Genomic DNA, 4552 nt, shown 5'->3' on the forward strand with positions numbered 1-4552 from the left:
TTGTACCATATGCTTGAAGACATGGGACAGTCAGGGAGAAGTGTCTAAATCCAGTATTTCAGGCATTTAATTCAGAGAATTGGATTGTCAAAGTTCACATTAGGAAGCCTGACATTCTTGTCTTTCCTTTCTCTCCTACTCCTGATAGTGAAAAGAGTTTGTTCCAAGGCCACAATGATTTGATGCAGAAACATTAACAAAAACAAACAACTTACACTCTAATAAAAACATACTCTTGTGTTAACTCAAGTGGAGTTTGACCAGTGGAAATTACTCAGCTCAGATGTTTGAAAAACATGCTTGGTGTAATCAGCTGAGACGGGGAAGGAGGGTATGTTAATTTAAAAACTTTTATTTTGGAAAAGCTTTAAAACCATTTGCCCCCTGGGCTTGTGGCCATCCTATAGTGGCTCTGCATCAGGAGTCCCACACAGGCTGTCAGCCACTCACTCGAGCTCGTGTCCAGTTCAGAGGGTCTCCAGGTGGATTTCACTGCTTATGTTTCATACTCTATTCACTACATTCAGGAACAAATACAGCTGAAAGGCCAAGCCAAATGCAGCTCTTTTGCTGGTTTCAGGGGAAGCAGCTGTTTCTCATGGTGCAGTCCTGGACCAGCAGGATCACACATTGCCCAATGTGTGCTCGGTTTCCAGTTTCTGAGAATCACCTTGGAAATATTTGCTTTATGTTAAACATTGACAGAACTAAAGCCATGCCAGCCCTGCTGGTCACCCCTCTCTCTGCTGAACAAACATGCAGTGGCTGCCTTTTCACCAGAGCCTGCCAGTTACCCTGCACCAGGTCCTGGGTTGGGAATTTCCTGCACGGGGACTCTCACTGTTCACACGCTGGATCTGCATCAGCACTTACACAGCTAAAGAATCATTTTCTCCCCCTCCCCAGCAAGAAACACCATGTTGTATTTAATTTCAGCTCTCCTGGGCAAATGCATGTTACCAACAACTGCTACCAGCGAGTAATAAATATTAATAAAGCATTTAATTGGAATCTTATTGAGAAGCACTTTCACCAGCACAGCTGGCAAGAGCCCCCTTGAACAAATGCACTTTGCTTGCCAAGTACAACATAGGTAGAGTCATAATTAGTCAGCAGAGGGTAAGGACCATGCATGTGTGAACATCACTGCTGAAGCCTGAGCTTTTCAAAACATGTATTTAATAGACTGAAATAATTTGGGAATTCTGCCTAAATTTTCCTTCTCTGGCCTTGTCATTTTTGAGCAGATGTTGGTTATTTCTTAGCACACACACTACATACTAACAGCTTCCTGAGCTAAACCAGCATCCTGGGAAATCATTCCCTCCAGCCTCTACATCCCATCACCTATGGCTGCCAGGAAGATAGATCTTAAAGATCAGCAATGGATGAAAGGGTTCATAAAATCTGGTTAACTATGATTTCCCTTTACTTAGTTTGGCACTGGTGGGTCTTTGCCTCATTGTCCTTTCCTCCAAAGCACTGATATTTGCTGAGTCAGGAAAAAAATATCACCCTCTTCCTTTGTGTCCCAATCCTGTTCTTAAATACTTATTTGCCAAGGTCTAGGAGCTTCAATGGACCAAGGTATTTGCCTAGAAATCACATTTGCTTGGAAGACTCTGAGAACATTGCAAAAATCTGTACCACTGTTTTATACAGGCTAAACAGCATCAAGTACCTCTGGGAATACTTGGTTTAAGGGTGGCAATTACAGTCTTTGCAAAAGTCAAATGTGGGATTTAACAACTTTCCAGCTGGTGTTAAATACCCACTCAAGTATAAACTATTTCCGTTCTAGCCTTCAATATTTTTCCATCTAATCCTTTATTAAAACTCACTGAAAGAAGAGACTGGACACTTTTTAGTGTTCACTTAATTGACAGTCTTTGCGGTAAAGTTCATCTGTGTAGTTTCCCACTTGAAACCCTTGCCCTAAGATGCTGCTTGACATAAGAATTTCTCAGGACAATTTCCTCAGATAGCACACTGGTGTGGAAATGTGAAGGATGTGCTCCCTCAGCGACCAGAGAATTTCATACAGAACAAGGAAGATGGCCCTTATGGAACAGTCATTGGGGAAAGTGAACCATAATTTGTGATACATGAAAAGGACATCCATTTAGATAAATGAATGCCTTAATTTGGAAATTTTGCAGCCTGAAATCTTCTCTTCCAACTGACAGTCACTGCTGTTTAGAAGGGAACAAATTCTCATTTATGCTGGGAGCATGCAAAATACTTTTCCAGATATGTTTATTCTTCTACAGACTTGTTCCTAATACTTCATTCAAGTCAAGTACTACAACAAATTTTCATCATATGGTCAGAGATGAGGAAATAAGACCATATGACTTTGGAAAATCACGCTGAGTGGTGAACAACAGAAGCTTAAGGCAATCATTCTGCACAAGGTTTGAAAGTGTCAGAAAAGCTGTCCGGGCGCAGCCTAAAGGGATGGGCTGGCAAGCCAAGAGGTGACAAGAACAAGCCCAGCTTCCCGGGAGCCAGTTCTGCTAATTCTTTTAGCATTTCCCACGGCACATCCCTGTCTGCGCCGCTACCACCACCTGCTGGGGGGACCGGGAGATCCCATTCCCTGTGCTGGTTCCCTGGGACACACCCTGACCCGGGGAACAGCACGTGCAGCACCAACAGAGCCAAAGAACAGCGTATTTGGGAGACAAAACACCTCGTGGGTTATGCCTATGGGAACCCTAAGGATCACAGGCCCATCCATGTCTCCTCGTGGAAAAGAACAGCTGAATGAAGATCTGCCAGATCCTTCGTGCTTGTACATAACACTCACCAAGCCCTGGGGCTGCCAGAAAGACCAGCTCAGTGCCAGGGGGTCTTCAAACAATGCAGTTAACCAGAGACTTCCAGTTAACTAAACCTGACGTCAAGGGGGAAAAAAGTACAAAATTTCTGAAAGCAAGAAAAAAGCTCAGCCTAGAAAATTAAACTGAAAATATCTTGACCTCTGGCCAAAGCCATACTATGTCCAAGTTATAACTGTATGTCCATGCATAAAATCACAGCAATGTCTTTTTCCAGAGCATAAAAATATTTTGCCCAGTTCCACAGGTTTGAAATGACTGACTGAATCAACACCTAAATTTGTTATATAGGACATGCCAACTGATTCTAACATTGGTCAAGCTGGACTCTTGACATGAAAACACATCAGTATAACAGAGCTGCTGTGTTAATATGCATTGAGAAGCTGCAAACAAGCAATGTTATCTCTATCATGAGACCAGACTGCAATTTAAAGAATGATTCCCTGGAAATACGACAAAGCAGGTTAATGATTGCAGAAAAGACAGAATTCAGCCATCTATACTGACCCACAGTTCTGACAAAACAATTCACAGCAAGGGTGATATCTCAAGAGAGCTTCCTGATCCTACTAAACCAGCCATTATGCAAGGTCTTGATTTTTGCTGTTTTTAATGTCTCACTGACCGATTCCTCCAAGATATTCCCGTTTTGGATGACTTCTGGAATCTGCCCAGTTCTTCTTCACTGTATCTTCATTTTTATAATTTCCCCTGATACTTCTTTAGCATCCTAGTTGTAGTAGTCTCTCCTTTCTTCCTGGGGCTAAAACTTGTGTACTTGAAGGACTTTGTACTTGCCCTTACAGAAAGGCTGATATTCAAAGACAGTTGCGAACTGACGCAAATGTAGAATGTTACAGGTGACCAAAGGTCACTTCTGGACAAATGAATTCTTTGTAGGTGGAGGAAAGTCAAATACAGGCAGCAAAGTAATAGTTGACTTTGCTCTCTCTGCTGCACTTTTCAAAGCTAGGTCAAAATGTAAGAATGTGTTTCCAAACGATTAACTGATGGACTGGCAGTGTGGAAACACCATCTGCATTCGGTGCGACGGGAACTTCCCGTCACCACCACCGTCGTTCTAACGTCGCACTCAGATGCATTCACTCATGCACAGCCATCCTGCCACACTCAGAGCTCAATGAGTATTTGAATTAATGCCTGCTTGAATTGATTAAAAAAAATAAAACCTTTACAAGTTTACATAAATAAAGCCTGTTGGTCACTGTATTTTCCTTAGAATCTTAGAATAGACTGAGTTGGAAGGGATGCACAAAGATCATTGAGTCCACCTTCTGGCCCTGCTCAGGACAGCCCCAGGAATCCCAGTGTGCCTGACAGACTTGTCCAAACACTTTCTGAACTCTGGCAGGTTTGTTGCTGTGACAACTTCCCTGGGGAGCCTGTACCAGTCCTCAGCACACACCTGTGATGCCACATCAGATCCAAGGCAACAGATTTCCTGTTACAAGTCAATAGATCTGACGTGGATTCCCTTCACAATGATATTTTTATATGTACACTGTAGCTTTACGTACTGTACCTTCACCCATGGAATTATGAGCTGTCTATACACCACACTGGATTATTTTTGTGCTCATTTCAGAGCTACCTGTGTTATACAAAATAGATGTGCTACTGCAGAAGAGTCTCCAGCTGCTGCTTACTCTGAAAATACACACATAATACAGGACAACAGGATACTTATG

Source organism: Empidonax traillii, unplaced genomic scaffold, assembly GCF_003031625.1.
Source record: "Empidonax traillii isolate 1590-97213 ecotype Southwest subspecies unplaced genomic scaffold, ASM303162v1 scaffold166:size2381449, whole genome shotgun sequence".
In the NCBI taxonomy this organism is placed as follows: domain Eukaryota; kingdom Metazoa; phylum Chordata; class Aves; order Passeriformes; family Tyrannidae; genus Empidonax; species Empidonax traillii.